General features: G+C 39.1%; 1 long non-coding RNA gene across 2 annotated transcripts; it reads left to right on the top strand.

The window, feature by feature from the left end:
• Window positions 1–51: 51 nt before the first annotated feature.
• LOC141495291 (uncharacterized) lies at window positions 52–21,072 on the top strand. 2 transcript variants are annotated; one of them, XR_012470724.1, is made up of 2 exons: window positions 52–617; window positions 17,176–21,072. It is a non-coding gene; the product is annotated as an uncharacterized LOC141495291 (long non-coding RNA). The 2 variants fall into 2 exon arrangements; XR_012470725.1 differs by having other exon boundaries at window positions 52–1,290.
• Window positions 21,073–23,514: the final 2,442 nt, after the last annotated feature.

The raw sequence follows: 23,514 nt of genomic DNA, 5'->3' as shown, positions 1-23,514 counted from the left end.
CCGGAAATGATGTAAAATTACCGCGCTGCGCGACTTTCCTTCAGAGCTTAAGTCCGGTCTCTGCTTCCTGTGGCCTGTGTTTGTGCCAGGCTTGGGTGGTTTTAGTTCTCTTCAGGTGCCAGACAGGTTGTGGAAGTCAAGGACATCGGTTCTCACTAATGCGCAGCCCCCTCCGGCTCGTAGGTCTTTAGCCGGTTAGTTTTTGAGCTTTCTGCTTATATTATACAAGTTTTTATCGGGCCGTTAGGCCAAGAGAAATCTCAGGCCGAAGGCGCAGGGGGGCTGTGGTGATGCGAGCCTGGCGCCAGATGAACTGCAGCTGCCTTCCAATCATATCTTCTCATACAGGCGCGTTTTGGGAAGGCTGGGGACCAAATAACTGTCCCTGAGGATCAAAGATTTGGAGCTGACGCTTAGATGTCTTAACTCCCTTCGTTGAAAGAAGAAACAATGGCTCAGATTCACACCCACGTCTCAAGAGGATTCCTACTATGACTTTCTCATTCCAAGTCCCAGATTCTATTCAGCACATTATGCTTCTCTAATTAGTGGACGTGGAGTGAGAGGAGGTGGGCTCCAATCTCAGATCTTCCCAGTTTCTATCTGTGGAACTTTAGGTAAAGTACTTTTAAGTACAATGTCAATATTTGTGTAATCCCTGTATAGAAGGGGTCCTTGACACCTTTCTGGGCCCCGAGAAACTCTTCAGAAATATAACTTTGGCTGGGCGCCTTTGGGGCTGAAAATAATCCGACAGGACTCAAATGCTTGACTGGGGGGGGGGGTCACAGATATACCATTAATTTGTCTAAGATTCACCAAGCACCCTTGTTAGCCCAATTTTCTTGCTGTATCTGTAAAATTCCTGCTTCATCCTAGGACTGCCTCCTCTTCCCCAGATGCAGCTGGAACCATGAGATAGTAAATTTCACTCCCTCAAACCTATAGAAGCCCGTGAATATGTGACTCCCTCCTTCTCAGGAAACATGTTCAGACATAACACAGAGACCCTGACCCTTTCCCACTCTGTCTAGTCCCCTATGTATACTGAACCATATGTTTACATATGTTTGTAGTAGTATGACAAGACAAATCTAACTGCTGTCTTTGCTTCTGCATCCTGCTTACTCTCAGTAACCCTCAAATCACTATAAAAACCCTATCCCCACAACACTCAGGTACTGTCTGATTTGGGTATTCTTCATCCTCAGAAAGTCCCGAGGAAATTAAAGATCTCCAAATTTATCCAGTTTTAGTCTCCATCTTGCTCTTTGGGTTCAGCACTTGAAGGTATGGGACTCAATTGCTTTTAGTGGCCCTTTCAACTATATGTCTAATGATGTCTTCATGTCTCACTTTCACTAACCTTGTCCCAACTCTTTCATTTCTGAGATGCTAACAAGACTTCATTTTAATTTTTTTCTCCTCGTGTTAATGCTGAAGTTGTGGATCTGTTGTAATGGCATTTTTCCTCTTAAATTATTTTTTTCCTTTTTTTGAGCTTTTTTTCTTTTTTTTTCTTTTTTATTTGCAAGGCAAATAGGGTTAAGTGGTTTTCCAGAGGCCACACAGCTAGGTAATTATTAAGTGTCTAAGGCCAAATTTGAACTCAGGTAGTCCTGACTCCAGGGCCAGTGCTCTATCCACTGTGCCACCTAGCCACCCCTTTCCTCTTAAATTTGGAGCAGAAGCAATGGGGAGGCATACTGGTCAAGTGTAGCATGAACTGTGGTAGTTGATGCAGTACCATATTTGATTAGTGAAAAGTCATTTGACTTTTCCTTTGGGGTAGCTGGGTCGTAGCTTAGTTCCAAGGTCTTCGTTGGCATTACATGGACACAACCGGCATGTTTCAATAATGAGAGTTCAACCAGGAGAGATGCATAATAGGTTTTATTAACAGGACTCTACATCGCTACATCTCTAACTCAAATAGTTGAGTAAGGGTATATATATAAGTCTAGTCCCCTTGTTATCAGCATTCCTCATCTCCAGGCACTGTGAAAAGCATGCCACCAAAGGTGTGTATCCTGGAATATGTCTAATCTTAAAAAGGATGAGGATGAAAGGCAGAGAGATAAGGACCAAAGCTCCTTCCTGAGAATCTTAAACCAGATAAGGATGAAAGGCAGAGAACAAACAGAAAGAAGGGTCAGAGCTCCTTCCTGAGTTCAGAGCACTCTAGTATGGACATTCCTGTTGTCCCCAGTCTCATGATTCTCAGGATGAACTCCTCATGGTCACGTACTCTTGTCTATTAACCCCTTACAGATTAGTAGCAGCATTATTAGTGATCTGTGGATCAGATTTCATCCCTTGCCGTAATATGTTAATGGTATCATCCCAGAATTCCTAATCTTGGAGACATCTCTCATACCCCCTTACTCTACACATCTAAGCAACTTCCAGCCTCTGTATCCTTATAGTATATCTTCATTTCATTCCCCACTCCGAAATTATTTAGGACCATGGAAAGAGCTTTCTTACTGACCCTGAAACAACTTGAATGTGTCCTTGACACTTCTGCCACAGATAAGACCTGTGATTTTATTACTACAAGGAATTCTTTTTGAGAAAATTCCCTATATTATTTCGATTAATAGTTTGTAGGCTAAAAGAGCTACTCAGAGCACTGAGAGGCTCAGAGCTCCATAGCCAGTAGATCTCTGAATTGGCACTTGAACACAGATTTTCTTGGCCTAAATCTTACCTTTCTGTTAAGCTACACTGCCTCTATAACAGCCTCCTGCTGTTCTAATCATGGCCCATCACATATCACTCCCTGTTACCTTCAAAATAAAGTCTAAACTCCTACCTTACAATTTAAGGATTTTTCACAATCTGAGTCCACTTTTATCAATCTAACCTTAATTCATACTAGACCCAATCAATTCAATCCAACAAACTTTTATTAAGCACATTCTGTGTTGAAGGGACTAGTTAGGGACAATGAATAACAAAGGCAAAGTGAAAACCTGACCTCAAAAAGTTTATAGTCTGTTTTGTTAACTTTCGCATATTCCTAATTTTAGCCAAACTGGACCACAGATTCTCAATTCTTGTCCTGCCATCTGAATCTTTATGCTTTTGTGTATGTTTTCCGCATGCTTGAAATAAAGTCCTTTTTTGCCCCCTATTTACTTTGCACTCATCTTACTCTCATTTGTTTTATAGTTGAGGTACTTGTCCTTTCCTTTCATCCCAGAAGCTCAGGGTGTTACTATATGGTAGCAGGATGAGGAACTTTGAAGAACTGGGATAAAAGATTTCATCAAGAGGTTAGATAAGAAAGAACAAATGGGCTCTTTATAGAAGAAAGAAAGTGTTCCACTGTTACCTTTGTAGTGTTAGGCAAAGGAGAGGAAGAGCTGCAACACACAGGGTAAAACTTGTGGGTGAGTTATGAGAAGGCATGGATGGTCTATAATTTTCATTATTAAAAAGAACTTCCAAAGGGATTAAATCACAGATCCATGTGAGTAGGGTGTTTATATGTGCATATGCAGAGAAATATAATTTAACAAATTAATAACACAGTTGCTCTATTTGTATCTGGATTTTTTCTTCCATGTATATGAAAATTTTTTTATGATTTTTTTTTGTGTTAATATCACTATCCAGTATAATCCCTACCTTATAGCTCAGAAAAAAAAAAACAAGTTAGTACATTGGCTATGTCTTGAAAGTGCCTATTTCCTTATGCATCTCTTTTTCCATCTCTGTCAAGAAGCAGTGTTTCAATATCAATCTCTCTAAGTCATTATTACTTTTTTATCAGAATTCTGAAATTTTTGTTCCCATAAATTGTTAGCTAAAGTAAAGTAATGCATTCTAGAATGTGAAAAAATTAAAGTTGTAGATTAAAATAGTGTTAAAAAAATAAAAATGTAACAATTGTTCAAGCAATCAAAATATCAATTAAAAATCTAGTAGTACAGGGAGAGTTTAAGGGTTGGGTCTAGTGAGGGAAACTATCTGGTATTTAGTGGTGAAAGAAAAGTCAAGGACAGAAGGGAATCTGAAACAAATATTCATAATTTGGATATCTTGTTGTTCATTCTTTGTAGCTTATTCTTTGTACTAGAGTAAAAATAGTTAAGTAAAACCAGAAAATGATTGTTTAAAAATTTAGTACTGGGGCAGAGCCAAGATGGTGGCATGAGAACAGCCTTTCTTAGGAGCTCTCTCAAAAATATTCCCAAAACCTTAAAATTATGGCTCTAACTAAATTTTCAAGAGACAGAGCCCACAGAAAGATGCAATGAGACAACTCTCCAGGCCAAGGTAACCTAACCTGGAAAAATGTGGGAAAGCTCTGCTGCACTGGGGGTAGAAGGGCCAGCAGCACAGCCAGGATTATTGAGCAGGAGGGAAGGAGCCCCAGTCTTCAGGGAAGAGCCTGCTGGGTGCCTAGGCACCTGGGTCCTAGGGAGCTCTGGCTCCCAGCAGCAGAAGCAGTTTCCTGACCTGGCAACCCAAGCACAACTTGGAAAATCAGTGGGGGAAACCTCTGCCAGAGTAAGTGGGAGCCAGCATGGCCCATAGTGCAGCCATGGCCAACAGCATAGATGCAGGCCTGCAGAGCCACCAGCTGCAAGGCATCTGCTCCCAGAGTGCTCAACCCAGGAAAGATAAGGGGGTTGGGGCGGGGGAGAGACTGTTGAGATCTCTCCTCAGACCCTGGGATAGGACTCTTGTACTTTGTCCATATTCAGACACTGGTTGCAATTTGCCCCCCCCCCCCCATTGCCATAGAGCAGATAGGCTCCTCCAGGGCAGAGGGGTACATTTGTGGTCATCCACAGACCAGGAGAGCAGTCATAAGACCTTGAAGGGAGGAAAGTGGGGGGGGGGATTGAGAGAGCAATTCATTCTCATCAGAAATGGCTCAGAAAGGAAACACACACACACACACACACACACAAACATACACACGTTTAATAGGGCATAGAAATCTAGAAGAAAAAAGGAAAGGGGATGGAAGAAAGGGGACAGGGAAGGGAGGGAAGGAGGGGATAGAAAGAGAGAGCAGATCTTGGGAGAGGATAGTCAGATATAATACATTTTTTTTTTTGCTAGGTGGTAGGATTGGGTGGCCTGTCTGGGACAATGGGGCTGCATCTCCTGGGTGGGATGTAGGCTTTGGGGCCTCTTCGCCCCAGGGTCAGTGCTCTGTCCACTGTGCCACTTGGCTGTCCCACAGCACACTTTTGAAGAAGGACAGAGTGAAAGGAGAGAAAAAATATAATAAATATAAAAAATATAATAAATGGAAAACTGTGGAAGTAACTTTTCTGATGGACTTATGATAAAGAATGAGATCCACCTCAGAGACAGAGCTGATAGTATCAGAACACAGACTGAAGCTCATTTCTTTTTCCTCTTTCTTTCACTTTATTTCTCATGAGGTTTTATATTTTTATGGGGGGAGGGGGATATGCTTACTCTTGCAAAAAGGTTATTTTAGTAATGTGTAAATAAATAAAAATGTGAAATTTGTTAAAGTACCAATAACCAATGAATGTAATTGAAATTTTTTGCCATTTAAAAATATAGCTTACATTGATGTCATTGTTGTTCTTCTAGTTCTTTGTTCACTTTAGACATGCCCTTACCATATTTTTCCTTAAGACAAAGAAATGTTCCATATATATATATATATATATATATATATATATATATATATATATATCACAACTTGTTCAGTAATTCTACGGTAGTTGGGCATATAGTACCATGAATATTTTGTATCAATTGAACTTTTCTAATTGTCAGCAACCTCCTTCAGGCATAAACCAAATAATAGGATTGCTGGACCAAAGAGCCTAAAAACTTTTGCAATTTTTTTTTCATTATTCAAATCATTTTTTGATTTATTTGGCCCTATTCACGACTCCAACATATTCCTTCTTGCTAGATTATATTTTGGCAGACCTTGTCTGGGCCACAAGCAAACAATAAAATTGACATTCAAGTCTGAATTGGAAACGTGAGGTTGTTAAGGATCAGGAAAACTGAAGAAGGGAAAGAAGAGAATGCATATATGAAATAACTATTAAAAATCATGTAATAGGGGGTAGCTAGGTTGTGCAGTGAATAGAGCACCGACCCTGGAGTCAGGAGTACCTGAGTTCAAATCCGGCCTCAAACACTTAATAATTACCTAGCTGTGTGACCTTGGGTAAGCCACTTAATCCCATTGCCTTACCAAAAAAAAAACCAAAACCGTAAAAAAATCATATAATGAACAATTGAGAAGAAAGGAAGGAAATAATATTCACAACTGGCTAGTTAGAGAATGCTTTAAAGGAGAGAAATTTTGATTTTGCAAAATTGAAGTGCTTTTTCACAAACTTATTAATTAATGCAGGTAGACTTAGAAAAGAAGCAGTTATCTAGTACAAAACCTTTGTGGATAATCTATAGAAAATTTACATTACACCCATATACATTCTCTGAGAAGTGATAAAAGTATCTGCACAAGGAGTTTTCATATGAAATTCAAATTAACAACTAATAACTATATGAAAAAATGTTCCAAGAGCTAGTAAGAGAAAAGCATAATAGCTTTGAGGTTATACCTCACTCTTCTGAAAAACAAACCAATCAAGAAATAATCTCAATTTTCAGATTAAGAATTTCTATGGTGATTTGGGTAGGGGGGGTGGAGAGAAAGCAGCAGGGAGAGAAAACATTAAACATAAAATAAATACAAGTTACTTGGAGGATGGGGATAGTGCAGGCCACTAGAAGCCTAAAAATGAGAAAAACCTTCATGCAATAAGTTGTGCTTAAACCTGTTTTTTTCTTACCTGCCCTAGCCGCTGAATGGGTATTTCCTCAGTCAAACTGAGACCTGTTAAACACCTTAATTTAAAAAAGGTCAAAGTCTCATACTGCATCCAGGGCAATCTCCAGTCATCCTGAACCATATCTCACTACTGTTTTCTAGATGACTCTAGAGGAGAAAGAATGAAGCCGGTGAATTTGCATAGCACCTCCTCACTTAAATCAACTCACTTGCATGTCTTGGTATTCCCTTCTGATGTCATACTCTTCTTTGAGACCAAAGGACATACAATAACAATTTTCTTATCTGACATAGAGTCACTAGTAACTGTTCTTTGGACTTTATCATACATCTTGGTGAGAATTCAACTAATCTTAGAGCAACCTTCTTCTTTTGCAGTTAGTTTTTTAAAACTCATGTACTATTTTTATTAACCCTTGGTGAAGTTTAATTAAACTCACATGGCCCATCATTCTAATCTTTGAGCTTTTTAGGAATCTTTATCCTTCCATTCAACAAATTAGCAGTCCCTCTAACCTTTATGTTAGCTACACATTTGAAAAATATGTCAGCTTTGCCTTTAAGTTATTCATAAATATAAATATATGTCTTATTGTGTATACACATACACATATACACTGATTTATAACACATATGCCTAGAACCCAGGTCAGCTTCCTGGAGAATTACACTAGATAGCTCTTTTCCAAGTGACATTAACTCAACCATTCACTCAATCTAGTCCTGAATGAACTTAATATCACCTGCTACATGTGACAAGTTTAAATTCTACTGGTTTAATGAGGCCTGAAAAATCCAATGTGGTCTAAAACAAATTAAAATGTAATTAGAGAATGTTTTACAAAATGAATAAAAATATAGTACAAAGTAGATAATATTAATTTGTGGTTTTCTAAATCAGTATTCATCCTGCAAGGATTTTAATTTTATTTGAATTTGACACCACTGATCTAGTCTACATATATCTTGATCAGAATGACAATATGAGATTTTGTAAAACATTCTTCATTCTGGAACTTTACTGTTTAATCTAGCAATCAATCAAAAAACATTAATACCTATTATGTGCAAGACCCTCTGCTTGGGATATAAAGACAGAATTTAAACAGTTCTTACCCTCAAGAAGTTTACATTTTGTAGGTAAAGATAATATGTATGTGTATGTAACATATACTGATATAAAAGTACACAAGATATATACATATGAAAGTTTGAGCTAAATTTTTTACAAGAGATTCTAAGAGGAAAAGATGAAAAGGACATGAATTCTTTCAGGGACAGTCTGTGTGAGGAGTACCTAGGAAAAGGTGGACTGGATCTAGGTCATAAAGGACTTTAAATGTCAAGAAAAGGAATTTATAGAGGACACTAGAGTTAATAGGGTTTTACCTGAGGTTATTGAGGGCAAATGAGGTGGAGTTGATCAAACCAATGCTTTAGAAATGTTATGGTAAAGATGCCTAGCATAGTTTGTGATCCAGTCCTGGAGATAAAGGGGACAGCTACATGAATAAGTGCTGGGTCTAGAATCAGGAAAGCTCTTCTAAATTCATCTCTGCCAGAGACGGTTACTAGTTATCTGACTCTGGGCAAGTCAGTTAATCCTATTTGCCTGGGTTTCCCCATCTGTCAAATGAATGGAGAAGGAAATGGTAAGCCATTCTAGTGTCTTTGGCAAGAAAACCCCAAATAGGTCATAAAATGTTGAACATGACTTAGCTTGTAGAAGTCAAAAGAAAAGTAAGGATTAGATATGTAGATTTTTGGAGTAATCTGTGTAATTGAGCTAATGAATTTACCAAAAGAGAAAGTAGAAAGAAGGACTAGGGGTAGCTAGGTAGCACAGTGGATAGAGCACCAGCCCTGGAGTCAGGAGGACCTGAATTCAAATGTGACTTCAGACACTTAATAATTGCCTAGCTGTGTGACCTTGGGCAAGTCATTTAATCCCATTGCCTTAAATAAATTAAATTTTAAAAAATAAATATTTTTAAAAGGACCAAAGATGGAGCCGGTGGGGGGGGCACAGCATGATTATGATGATAATTATGATGATGATGATGATGTGAAAAACTGAGAGGGAGGGAGGGAGGGAGAGGGGGGGCACTTGGAGGGGAGATAAGTCAAGAAAAAAGTTTTTATAGGGGCTAGTTCTGGGCAAAAAAAGCAATATGTTCATTAAACTGAAATGAAAATGGGGATGTTGAGAGAAATGCTTTGGTTGGACTCCCACTTTTCCAAACATGATTCCATAGGGTAGTGATTATAAATTGTGTAGATTAGGATTTAGAGCTATGCATTGCAATTGGTAAGATCACTTGCATAATCATCAAAAGCTTGTTTGAGGTCTTTCACCCTTTCTTTCCTTGTCTTGGTGACCATACTCAATGTGATGGAGGAAAGTTCCAATTTATTTCTGTACCTGTGAATCTTCTCCTCCTGCCCATCCATCTTATGACCACATAGTCAGTAAAAATCTTTCCTGCCTCATTCAATGCATGGTCCTACTGACATAGTTTTGCTTATTCTAGCTTATGTGTTATATGTCAACCAATAGAATTGTTCTATATTTGAGACAGCTGTTCTTGAATGTATAGCTACTAACTCCTATAAGGAGGACCCTGGATGGAGAGGGCAACTCAGTGTGAGGAAGTTCTAAGGTCCACTTCATTAGAGTGACCATAGGTTCTTGAATAAGGTGCTATTGGCTTAGAGCTCTGTCTCAAATCTCTTTTATTGTACGTGGGAAAATCTAAATGCCACAATGTCAAAAGGTTATGAAAGGCAGAGTAAGGAAAAAAAAAGGAGTTATTGCTTTTCCCTCCTATCTTAGCAGCCATAGAAACAAAAAATAGCATTCTCCATATAATGGGTGTAAAAATTCATAGAATTGAATAGATAACCTTAAATTTTTAAGTTAAGAGGTTAAATGACTTGTCCAAAATTAATCAGAACCAACATAGACTAGGTCTTTGACTCATAGCTAATGGATAATCACCCTTTCCACTATACCAAGATGCTCAATGAAGTAATGATAACTAACTCTTAATAGCAATTTAAAGTTTGCAAAGTGCTTTGCCTAAATGATTTTATTATATTCTTACAAAAATTTGAAATGGGTGCTATTATTATCCCCATATTTTTCAAATGAGGAAACTATAGCTCAGAGAGAATCAGTGACTTGCTAGGTTCATTCAGCTACTAAGTGCTTGGGCAGGATATGAACTCAGCATTTAGTACAGTGCCTAGAAACACAATAGTTGCCTAATAAATGTTTATTCCCTTCTAATCTGACTCCAAGGCTAGCCCCTTATCCACTATATTACTAGTTGCCTTCATCAAAACAATTATATATATTTATGGGCATTCATCTAGGAATTTTCATAAATTGGGTCCAAGGACAAGTGCAGGGGGCAGAGATCTTATGATTTATGAAGTCCTAATCAGGGTCTTTGAATATAAATATCAATTGTGTTCTGTACTGATCAGTCAACATTTATTTAATTGAACACTCAGTATGTACCAGATTATAAGGATTAGTGTTCCCTCTAAGAAGCACAGGTATGCAGCCATACAGTGACTGAGATGTTCCCTGCCCACTGAATTGTTGAGTCACTGAAATTTACTTTTTGAGAACCTTGATTTTATAATCTTCATTTACATAGCTGTTTTTGTTTTCCTTTTCTGATAGTTCTAAGTCATTGATTTACATGGTTATGGATCTTGGCTGATCACCTTAGGAGTGGAATAGATGGTATTTCTATGTTCATGCATTATGGGATGATTGGCTAGAGCTAATGCTTTTACTATTGTATTCTATTGACAGAAACCTGGAGTTTTGTTAAGTTAGACTATAAACCCTGTACTAAGGTGATGGGACTAATAGGAAAAGAAAAACTATTGTAAATAGTGACTAATGATTTGAACATTATGATAAAATTGTATTAATTTTTTGTGCCTTTTAAATAATAAACAAAATGAAAAGTATGCAAATTTGTATTATGTATATTATATAAAACAATATATGAAATTGTTGATAATCATGCAGTTCTTCAGCTATTCCAGAGACACAAGATGTTTATATTCGCAGAGGGAAGCAGCTGGAAATACTCTACTTTTTTGGGATGTCTCCTTTATACCAGGACTGAAAAACTGCAATAAATTTATACTAGACAAAACTTATAAAAGATTAGGGATTAAAGGAAAAACTGACCATTCATTCATGATTGACTTCATGGGGAAAATATTGTTTCTGGGGGAAGAAACTATACTAACTCAAGTTCAGTAAAATTACAATACTTTATTGTACTTTTTTTTTAAGGATTTTTTGCAAGGCAATGGGGTTAAGTGGCTTGCCCAAGGCCACACAGCTGGGTAATTATTAAGTGTCTGAGGCTGGATTTGAACTCAGGTACTCCTGACTCCAGGGCTGGTGCTCTATCCATTGCGTCACTTAGCCACCCCTCTTATTGTCCTTCAATAAAATAGTAATATGCAATGTGAAAAAAAATACAATAAAGCTTGGCATAAAGAAATTCGAGAGATGGGGCAGCTAGTGGCATAGTAGATAAAGCACAGGCCTAGAATCAGGAGAACCTGAGTTCAAATTTGGGCTCAGACACTTAACACTTACTTAGCTGAGTAACCCCATTGCCTTGCAAAAACAAAACAAGAAATTCAAAGGAATGTTTCTGAGGATACAAAGACAAACACAATAAATTCTGCCCTCAAGGAATTCATATTCATGCAGAGACAGTTAATAAACATTTACCATGTGCCAAAACAGACACAAGTTAAACTTGGATGCAAGGTCACTAGGTTTTGGAGGAAGCAGAGATCTGTTGCAGAAGTGGAGCTTGAACTAATTCTGGAAGGAAATCAGGGATTTCAAAAGGCAGCGGTGTGTGCCTGGTGGGGGAGGGAGATTTCAAGCACACGGGACAGGCATATGGACAGGGAGATGGAATATTATTTGTACCAATATGGCTGGAGTAAAAAGAATAATGTGTAAGAAGACTCCAGAGACAGGAAGGGTTCAAGTTGTGAAGAGTTCTAAATGTCACACAGGTTTGTCTTTGATCCTTGAAGTAATAGGGAATGACCACAGTTTATTGAATAGAGGGCAGACATGGTCAGACCTCTGCTTTGGGGAAAATCATTTTAATGGCTCTGGGAAGGATGGATTCATGTAGAAAGAGACAAAGCAGACACATAAAATAGGTCTGAGCAAATTTAGAATACTGTGCTATATGCTGGAAGTCATATTTTAGAAAACTAAAGCTTGTCTAGTTTTCTAGAAGTCTAGGTCTTCTAGACCTAAATTTAGGAAGGAAGGAATTTGTTGTGGCTAGCTTCCTAGGGGCCCACAGCAGCGACCTCCCTCCTGGAGGGGAGCTGAGAATGAGTCAAGCCACTACTGTCTTATGCCTCCAGCTCAATTTTATTACTGCTTAGCTATTACATATATACTGTTAGGTCTTCTGGGGTAGAACAAAGAATAATGAGGGAATCGGGGGTGCAAGCAGTATGTACATGCAGCATCTTGCATTACAGGATAGGGGGGTTACATTAGGGAGGAGGTGATAAGACACAGCTGTGTCTAGTGCCCTTGGTTAGTGGGGCAGAATGTCCAGCTCCCAAGGACTCCAGCTCCCAAGGACTCTGGCTCACCTTATCTCTCAGGGCGGCTTGCCAGCTCCTGAGATTGTCCAGGTGGCAGTTTACTTGGAAATGATTTGTGTCACGGCAGTTAAAATAGCCTGTGTACCCACATATCCCCCCTTATTTTTCATTTAGGGCCAGGGGACCTGGTTAGTCATAACAAACACCAAGAAATAGTAATAAACATAATAACATGAAATGCATAGGGGCTTTTACACGGGGTCCAGGGGATCTGTGGAGACTAGATGGGGGGGGTGTCCAGTGTCAGGGAGAGAAGGGCAGGGAGGGGTGTGTGGGGTTTGATCCTCATAGCAGAGGAGTCAAAGGTGAAAAGGTCCTCTTGGAATGAACGGGTTAGTGGGACCCAGTACGGATATGCAAAGGACCAAGAGAATTGGAAACTTTAAGAGTCCTGGGATACAGTGTGGCTGCTTGTTCTTCCAGTGAGAATGTGGGGAGACCCACAGTTCCATTACTGGCAAAGAGAGCAGGGAAAAGACACATCATAAAAGAATCAGGGGAGGAGATAAGTGCACACTGAAGGGTGACCCATGCTTTGGGGGTGTTCAGCAGGAATAGCATAGTAACAAGGAGTTGGTGAAGATACAAGTGTCCTCTAGGTTTAAAGTACATCGCTCTTTTTGCCAAGGTAAAGAGCTCATCTTGGAGTGCTGCGGGGAGGTTGGTGGGGATCGTCTTTTCCCCCTCAGTCCTCTGAGTCTCAGGTTTCATCTAATGTTGTTTAGAGACATTCTTTGCATTCCTTTTGGTCAGGGCTGCTACAGAGCTAGGTGATCTGGGGGCTGCTGCTGCTGCTGCTGCTGCTTGTCGGATCAGATCAGAGGGTCAGGAATCTACAGTGGGGTGGTGTAATCTGTGGGAAAAACACAAGCAAATCCTCTCCCTTGCATTAGGATTGGGGAGGAAGGAAATCGGGCAAGGACCAAGGCTAGGGCTTGCAATTCTGCCCGTTGCATAGACTGGGTGTGAGGGCTCCTGTGAGTGAATAAAATGGATCCATTACTGTAGATTACATAGCCCAGGTACTTTCTGTTTGCTTCTGTAAAGGCTACATACACCTGTGGAATGGGTCGAGGGGAGGGTAACAAGAAGGTGAGTGTGTTGACAGGGAGTGCTGAAATCCCCTTGAGGAGAGGGGAGGACCGGTAATGATTACCAATAGACCCAGAAAAAATCTCTCATCTGACAGGCATCTGTGAAGTCGTTAGCTGCTGCTGAGAGGGCAGGGGGGAGCATCTTAATGTTTTGGGGGAGGCTGGATCCATCAGTCTTCCTGAGGCAACTCAGGGTAGAGACGAGGAGGCTTTGGGCTGGGGGTTGTCTGGCAGAGGATCTGGGGAGGGCTTAGGAGGAGGGGGGGCGAGTGGATTTCTCATCAGTTTTAGTGCCCTCATCGCAGACCTCAGTGAGGTGGCACGGGCCCTCTGCTCTGGCCTTTTCTGCATCTAAAGCTGCCTGTAAAATATCTTGAGGCTTTTCCTCTCTCCCTGAAAGGTATGCATGTATTGCAGTGACAATAGGACAGAAGGGCAGCTGGGGAGAAAAGTCACCACGGACCTCAGCTCTGCGTGCAAGTGTCAAAACATGACCCCAGATATCAGGATCCAGGATGTGACCAGCTTCAATCCAGGGGGCCAAAACAAAAACTGCTTGGAGTGTTATCTTACATTTTTTCTGAGCATTTCAGGCAATGGGAACTTAGGAGGTGTTTAAGAACCTATACTTGCATATCTTGGGAAGAAGGGGGAAGATTCCCCATTAGGATAAGGGACTACAGGGGGCTCTAGAAGCCGTGGGGCCGCTGGGGTGGGGGGACCGTTGAGAGACCGGTCCATATGGGGCACTTACCTTGGCCAGCAAAGATGAGTGTGAGTCTGAAGCATCCTTCAGACGGGGATCCCGAGTTTCTACACCATTTTTATGGCTAGCTTCCTTGGGGCCCACAGCAGCAACCTCCCTCCCAGAGGGGAGCTGAAAATGAGTCAAGCCACTACTGCCTTATGCCTCCAGCTCTGACCTCTAAGGAGGACCCTTTTTAGATATCAATCCTTGGCTTCTTATGCTTGCCAGTGGCTAGAATCTTCTTCAACTCTGTGGAAACTTTTTTAATCTGTTCCGAAGACTGGAGCTTTAGAGGCCTTTCTCTTTTCACCAGGAGTTTTAGTCTGTGGTGTTTCAGCACTGAGGTTTTCTCTTGTAGAATCCTTTCTTAGGATTGCTTTCTGAAGGTGATAAAGAGAAAGACCATCTAATTAAAACTATTCAATAACCAAGCAGTTGCCATTCCTCAGTGAGAGTAGGATGTTGTGATTTCCAATACATTAGCACATGAGACTCAGATCAACCCAGTATAAGTTTCCCTTCCCACCCCAGTTTCCATGAATAAGTCTCAAAAGATACTTCTTGTTCCCTCCAAGTATAGGTTGTCCTCTTATTTAACACAGAAGGCAGAGAAACATTCACAGTGGACTACTGTATAGTCAGAAGATTTAGACATATATTATGACTCACTCATCAATAAAAATAAACTTCCACACATAACAATGGATATTATAGATATAAATGAATCAAGATTATAAAGATAGGAAGGCTTTCTTTCTGAATAAAGAGTCAATTTATACAAAAGAACAAGGGCCTTAGTCTCTTTTAATTAGCCCACCTGAAACCCAAGGGGTCAGAGTTTGAAAGGACTGCTTCTATATAGAAGGAAGCAGGAAAGAAAATCATTTAAGGTGGGATACTGAGCTGTAACAAGAGAGGAAAAGAAGTCAATAGTTTGTAGCATAATTTGATCTATAATCTGGAAATTTCTAAGCAGCCTAAATTCTATAGCTTCAGAAATACTTTTAGACAGAACATAGTTAAGGGGAGATCCTGCCCAATCATTTTTGAAAGTAGTGTTTGATAATATTGAAACATGAATTCGTGGCCACTGAAAAACTTCTCTACTAAATAGTCTTCACCATGTTTAAAAAAAAAAAAGGGTGGACTATTTTCCCAGAAAATGTGAACCAAAGCCATAGGTATCTAAAACAAAATATGGCAATCTTACTAATGTCTGGATCAACCTTATCAAAATACTTTTTAACTTTAAAATCTTTCTAAGAAAGATTTCTTTTAAATAAGTATATTGTATATTTTTAAAAAGTTACAAAATTACCTCTGGGCACTTTTGAAGAGATGTTGCTTGAACTAGAACTCCTTGTGGAATTTTATCCTCAGAGGCAGGCTCAGCTTCCTTTTCTGACTCTAGCTCATGACCATTCAAAGCAAACATACTTTCAAGGCCTCACTAAAGTTCAGACAGGTTTGGTGACCACTTTGTGAGCTTGATTGTCCTCCTTTTAAAAAACAAGAAAAATTGTAGTTTTTGAGCATTTTCATTTCAAAATTCATCTTATTCTAAAGTATCAAAGCCTTAAAGGTGCTACTTGTAATAATATCTATAGGTGAGTCATTGGTTTATGAATTATGCAAAGACTATTCACAAACTTTACCCAAAAATTTCATCAGTCAGAAATACTAAAATGAATTCTTTTCCTTTAATATTTTATGCAAATGATGAGGTCAGGATATAACAACTATAATTCACATGTCTCTTACTTTCTTCACAACATCCTAGTCAAGGATAAAAATTAACAAATCTATTTTGAAGATGAGAAAACCCTTAGGTCAGTGACCTGCTACACTTACATACCCAGCAAGAGTCAGAGTTAGAGTTCAGTAAGGGTTTCTTCTGCTGCCAGTTCAGATGGCTCACCCCATGCTGCCTCAAGATTGGCAAAAACAAAACAAAACAAAAAACAACCCACCAAACAATGAAGGGGCTCTAACAACCCACAAAGTCTAAAGCTATCATTTCCTCAAAACTCAGTGCCATTTCCATTCTAATGTGGTACTAGGGGTGGCTAGGTGGTGCAGTGGATAGAGCACCAGCCCTGGAGTTAGGAGTACCTGAGTTTGAATCTAGCCTCAGACACTTAATAATTACCTAGCTGTGTGGCCTTGGGCAAGCCACCTAACCCCATTTACCTTGCAAAAAAAAATCAAACAAACCATTCTAATGTGGTATTTAAGTAGGTATCAACTTCAAACTCAATTGATCCTGGTAAGAAAAACATCTCACACAGATGTGGTAGCATTGGTACAAAAGTAGCTTAAAACCATCCAATAACTTCAATGAAAATCTTAACTGCAATATCAGAGATTACTACTTGCTTCCTGGTTGGTTGGTTCTTGTCTGTTATCAAAGAAGACTAAAATGATATTACTATGTTTGAGACAAATTACAGTGTATCCTACTATGGCTGATCAGACCAATACAAGCTCAGAATGCTCTACCACAGGTTGGGCACAAATAATCCATGTGAATACTTGAGGTGGGTAAGGATGTCATGTTTCCTTTAGCATATGTTTGGTATTCTAACAATGTGTCCAGCCCATCATAGTAGCAATGTTGGAATATGAGGCAGTTTAGCTCGAGAAAGGACCTCAGTGAATGGTATCTTTTCCTGCCAGGTGGTCTTCAGAATTTTCCTAAGACAATTTAAATGGAAGTAATTCATTTTTCTGACAGCACTGGTAGACTGTCCAGGTTTCACAGGCATATAGCAATGAGACCAACACAAAGGCTCTGTAGATCTTCAGTCTGGTAGTCAGTCTTCTCTCTTACTTTCTTTCAGAGCCTCCCAAATACTGATCTAGCTCTGGCAGTGTGTGTGTCAGCCTCATTGTCAATGTGTACCTCCTTGGAAAGGACATTGCTAAGGTAAGTGAACTTATCCACAGTACTCAAAACTTCTCCATTTGCTATAATCCATCATTTCACCTATGGAAGGTGTGTGGTGCTGGCTGATGGAGCACCTGCATTTTCTTAGTGTGAACTGGTAGACCAAAATGAGCACAAGCAGTAGAGAATCCGTCCATATTTTGTTGCTTCTCAGCTTCAGAGGCTACATTGAATGCATAATCACCTGCAAACAGAAGATCATGCAACAAGCCTCCCTCCACTTTGGTCTTGGCTTGTAGTCTTTTCAAGTTGAAGAATTTACTATCAGTGTGGTAGCTGACCTTGAGGCCATATTTATCCTCAATGAAGGTGTTTGAGAACATAGCTGAAAACATCATGCAAGGACACAGCCTTGTTTTACTCCATTGATGACTAGGAAATCTCAAGAGCATCGTTCATTATCTAGAACCCAGGCAAGCATGGATCTGACATACAATTGTGATGAACTTCTCTGCGCAACCAAATTTTGACATAATTTTCCATAAACCCTCACTGCTGATGATATCAAAGGCCTTGGTCAAATCTACAAATGTTGTATACAGACCTCTGCTCTGTTCCTAGCATTTTTCCTGGAGTTGTATGGACTGTTCTTCGACCATTCTGAAGCCACAGTGGCTCTGAGGGAGGTGATCAACTTCCAGGTGAAGAATTAGCCTATTGAGAAGGACTCTGGTAAGAATCTTCCCAGCAATGACTAAAAGAGAAATAGATTGTCACAGGACAATCTATTCCCTATATGTTTATAGAGGTGGATGATGGAAGCATGTTTGAATTCTTGAGGGATAACCTCTTCATGCCATATAACCTGGATTGGATGAGCAATGGACCCTGCCCCCCCCCATATAGATCTCAGCTGTTATAGAAACAGCACCAGGTGCTTTGCCACTTGAAAGGAGCCTAATGCCATTCATAAACCTCTTCTTCATTTGAAACTTCAGTTAGGGACTGAATGACTTCAACTTGAGTTGAGTGGTCAATGGCTTCTGCACTGATTGATGATGGTCTGTTAAGAACACTATGGAAGTGTTCAGTCCATCTCTCTAAGATCATGTCCCTATCTGGAGTGGTCAAAATGAAAGGGAATACTGTGAAGCTGGGGTAGGTTTTGCAATCAAAACTAATCCAGTCAACATTCTTGAATGCCTACCAAAAGGGAGTGAATGACAGGCTCATGTCCATGAGATTGCCACTTCCAGGAAAACACCATGCCACCACCATCACTGCCTATGTTCCCACCATGCTGAACAGGAATGAAGTTAAAGAAAAATTTTATGAAGACCTGGAGACCCTTATCATCAATATAAAAAAGAGGACAAACTTATAATTCTGGGCGATCTCAGATTGCCAGGCATGGCAGGGAGTCCTTGGGAAGAATGGAGTTGGAAACAGAATAGCAATGGTCACCTTCTACTGAAGACTAGTATATCTTCTGACCTTCTCATCAGAAACACTGTCTTCTGTTTACCTAAATGCAATAAAACTTCCTGGATGCACCCTCATAGCAAATATTGGCATCTATTAAGCTATATGATCATAAGGAGAAGAGACAGACAGGATGTGAGAGTGACAAAGGCAATGTGTGATGCAGAATGCTGGACAGATCACAGACTCATCTTCTCTAAGCTAAATATTCATATTCAACCAAAGCATCAGCCCAAGGCAAAATGAAAACTAGAAGAATTAATGTCAAGAGTGACTGAGTGGGAACAGTTTGTTGCTAACTTGGAGGGAAAACTGAGCCAACACACTGTGGGAAACAATGGTACAGAAAATGAGTAGGCTAGCTTTCAGAGATTTGGTATACAGCACTGCACCAATACTGGTTTGATGAAAATTATGGGGAAATACAAAAGCTGCTAAATGAAAAATGAGAACTCAATAGGGTTTAGTAGCAGGATAGTTAATCCATTTCTAAGAAGGGAGCATTTAATTCCATCAAAAATAAAAGTCCAAGCAAAGCTTAGAGAGATGCAGGACTCTTGGTTCAGTTAGAAGACAGATGAAATTCATTGTTGTACAGACAATAACAAATCAAAATGCTTTTATGATGCCCTGAAGGTTATTTTTTTTAAAGGTTTTTGCAAGGCAATGGGGTTAAGTGGCTTGCCCAAGGCCACACAGCTAGGTATTATCAAGTGTCTGAGGCTGGATTTGAACTCAGGTATTCCTGACTCCAGGGCCGGTGCTCTATCCATTACGCCACCTAGTCGCCCCTGCCCTGAAGGTTATTAATGGGCCAAAGACATATAGTTGCTTCTTACACTGTAGTTAAAAGAAGTTCAACATTGAGCAGTTTTATACCATCTGTATTTGAGGCTAATTCTCGATCTACTACTTACCTTACTTTTTAAAAAAAATGTTTTTTCAATTACATGCAGATAGTTTTCAACATATTTTTGTTAAGTTTTTGAATTTCACATTTTTCTACCTCCCTCCCCATTCCCCATGATAGTGAGTAATTTGATATGTTACCTTACTTTTCTGAGGGGAACCCAAATAGGAGACACATGAAGAAAAGACTGGAAGAGAAAGATTTTTCTGTTTTCAGGTGTAGAAATTTTACATTCTCTCACTACTGTTAATAAAAGAAAAATCCAAACTAATGTGCCATTCAAAGAATAACCTTTAACATAATAAGAATTGGCACAACCAAAGCATAGTACCTCTGGCAAATTTTCTGAAAGCACATCTACAGCAGCAACAATATTTTCCACTAGGTGATATACAGGCAATCCTCTGTGACCCACATGTGCTGTACTGAAATTAAAGGAAATATTAATTATATATAAAAATTAAAATGATTTTTCCCATTTTAAGAAACCATTTAGAAAAAATAAATTAATAGATATTAAAGAAATATATTAAATATGGTGGTATGTGAATTATTTGGAACATAATTTTGATATGATTTCATTTTGTGAAGAAATGCACAGGCACGTGTAATTCTACTAATATTAGGTTAACTTATACTGGTTTTACCCTCACCAAGCTGAAATCATATTTAGCTTCATATTTCCACTTTCAGTTAACTCTTTATCCATTGCATGCTAAACTTCTGAATACATATTTCCTTGCTCTGGAAAAATGAACAAAGAAAAAAAATAAATTCTATCATAAGACTATATCAGATTGCCTTCTGGGCAAGGGGGAAGGGAAGGGAGGGAGAAAAAAATGTAAAATCAAAACCTTCCAAAAAAAATGATTGGTAGAAACTTCCATTGTATGTAATTAGAAAATAAAATATTTATATAACAAAAAAATCCAAAAGAAGAGAATAAATCCAAAATGTTTGCAAGAAATGCCTCAAATCATAAAAAAAGGGGAAAGATCCATATGTACAAAAATATTTATAGCAGCTCTTTTTATAGTGGTAAAGAATTGGAAATTCAAGGGGTGGCTAGGTGGCGCAATGGATAAATCACTGGCCCTGGAGTCAGGAGTACCTGGGTTCAAATTCTGTCTCAGACACCTAATAATTACCTAGCTGTGTGGTCTTGGGCAAGCCATTTAACCCCATTTGCCTTGCAAAAACCTAAAAAAAAATTGTAAATTCAGGGAAAACCCATCAATTGGGGAATGACTGAACAAGTTATGGTATATGGACGTCATGGAGTACTACTCTTTTATAAGAAATCACAAGGAGGGGCGGCTAGGTGGTGCAGTGTATAGAGCACCAGCCTTGGGCAAGCCACTTAACCTCAGTACCTTGAAAAATCTAAAAAAAAAAATCACAAGGAGCCAAAGTTTAGAAAAGATTTGCATGAACTGATGTGAAGTGAAATGAGCAGAATCAGAACACTATACACATTAACAGCAACACCGTGAGATGGATCAACCATGATGGACACAGCTCCTCTCAACAGTTGAATGATTAAAGTCCACCCTGAGGGATATGTTATGGAAAATGACATCCACGTCCAGGGGAAAAAACACATACCAAAAAAACCTGTGGAGTCTGAATGCAGAACAAAGCATACAATGTTGTTCCCTTTAAAAAAATTTCTTTTACTTTTTCTTTCTCATGATTTTTTCCTCCTTAGCTCCAATTCTTTCATAACATAACTAATATGAAAATATGTTAAGCATGATTTTGCATGAATAACTTTTAGCAGATTGTTAGACGCTATGGGGATGTAGAACTCACAAACTTGCAAATGGATGAATGCTGAAAACTACCTTTTCATGTAATTGGAAAAAAATTAAAAACAAGAAATTCCTCAAAAGAAAATATGACTTGGGCACAAATTCAATTTAGACTTAGAAGAAAGCTCAAGGGTTACATAATCCAATGCTCGCATTTAACAGAGGAAAATATTAATGGCCAGAATAGGTCTTTTAGGTAGAAAGAGGCTAATACCTTTTCCATCATACCATGAACATCAAAGGAAGTAACAAAACCATACCAAGAAGACTTGACTTAACTTTTTAGTTTCTCACTTCATTGGTAAATTACTATTTAGATCTTGCTTTTAACTTCCCAGGGGGAAAAAAGGATTTGGTTGACTTAAAAGGTCAAAAAGAAATGTCGCTACCACAATTTTTAGAATATTATTAGGAAATACCATTTTTAATCTTCGTACCCCTAATTCCTGGTATATAATAGGTGACAATGTCAATAGCTCTAATAAGTTTTTCCTTAGATAAAATATTTTTTTACATGTCTTCTTCCTTCCCCCCTTAATTTCTTTGTGATACAGAACTAGTAGTGGTATTGTTGAGAAATAATGACTGCATTCATGAATTATTAAAAAGCTATAGAAATAGTAAGGTGTTCTTTTCTTTTTTTTAAATGAAAAAGCCTTTACTGGGTACTTGTTCATGCCCTGGCATAAGCACTGGGGCTACAGAAGCAGGAAACAAAAGCTGCCCGCCCAAGAAGTTTACATTCCACCATCCACGGAGGAGTATTTTGGTTTTCAAAGTCATAGGGACAGTGAGTAGAATCACAGAAAAACTGATTGACATGTCTTTCCAGGAATGGCAGTTGATTTGCTCACTGCTCCCAAATATAAAGGGCTAAAGGAGAAGCAGGGAGTTGGCGGGGAAGGGAAGTCCATCCTGTGGCAACATGATGAGATGCCTCCAGGAAGGGAGCTGGAGGAATGTCCAGAAGTCCTGAAGAGAGTAGAGACCCTAGAAGTAAGGTCTTGGGGTTGGGGGAGCCAGCCTGCATCCAGCTGCACCCAGCTGCTACATAGTAGAGGCAGTGTTACTTGGAGTTTGTGCCACTATTGGGGGAATGCAAGCCTAGCAATGCAAGGGTAACCAGTAGGTCACTGTCTTCCAAGTATATGAAGAGATAACAAAATATGAACAGCTACTATTCATCTCCATTGGCAGGTAGAGGGTTGAATTGTGATAGAAAAGAATGTTTCACAGTGAGAATCAAAGACACTGGATGACAGCAGGTCAGAAGGTTTTGGAAAATGAACAAGATAACATTGCTTGGAAATCAGGGGTTAGGTTAGGTTAGGTGACTTTCTAAAGAGACTTAAACAGGGGGAAGCTAGGTGGCGCAGTAGATAGCACCAGCCCTGAAGTCAGGAGTACCTGAGTTCAAATGCGCCTCAGACACTTAATAATTACCTAGCTGTGTGGCTGTGGGCAAGCCGCTTAACCCCATTTGCCTTGTAAAAACCAAAAAAAAAAAAGTATTACTAGCTTATTCTCCATATTTATAAAAGCAGAATTATCTAATCGACACTTTATTGTTATTAAAGCTCACACTTATCAATATTTGATATTATAACTGGAAAGGAAAATGACATGTTCAAGGGGATATGGGAAATTTGGGACATTAAAGTGGAGTTCTGGAGTTGTAAACTGATGCAACCATTCTGAAAATCAATTTCAAATTATGACTAAAGAACTATAAAACCATACATACCCTTTGATCCAGCAATAACACTACTAGTTCTATATCACAAAGAAGTTAAGAGACAAAAAAAGGAGAAAGACTTATATGTACAAAAATATCTATATCACTTTTTGGGTTGGCAAAAAATTGGAAATTGAGGACTGGCCCATTAATTGAGGACTGGCTGAACAAGTTGTAGTAGGTGGTTGTAATAAAGTACTTTTGTTCTCTAAGAATTGTTGAGGCAGAATGATTTTGGAGAAATCTGGAAAGAATGTATGAACTGATACCAAGTAAAGAGAGCAAAGTCAAGAGAAAGGTATATTCGGGGTGGCTAGGTAGCGCAGTGGAGAACCAACCCTGGAGTCAGGAGTA

This window comes from Macrotis lagotis, chromosome 8 (genome assembly GCF_037893015.1).
Source record: "Macrotis lagotis isolate mMagLag1 chromosome 8, bilby.v1.9.chrom.fasta, whole genome shotgun sequence".
In the NCBI taxonomy this organism is placed as follows: Eukaryota; Metazoa; Chordata; class Mammalia; order Peramelemorphia; family Peramelidae; genus Macrotis; species Macrotis lagotis.
The sequence above is the reverse complement of the archived record's forward strand: the minus strand, read 5'-3'. Positions and strand labels throughout refer to the sequence as shown.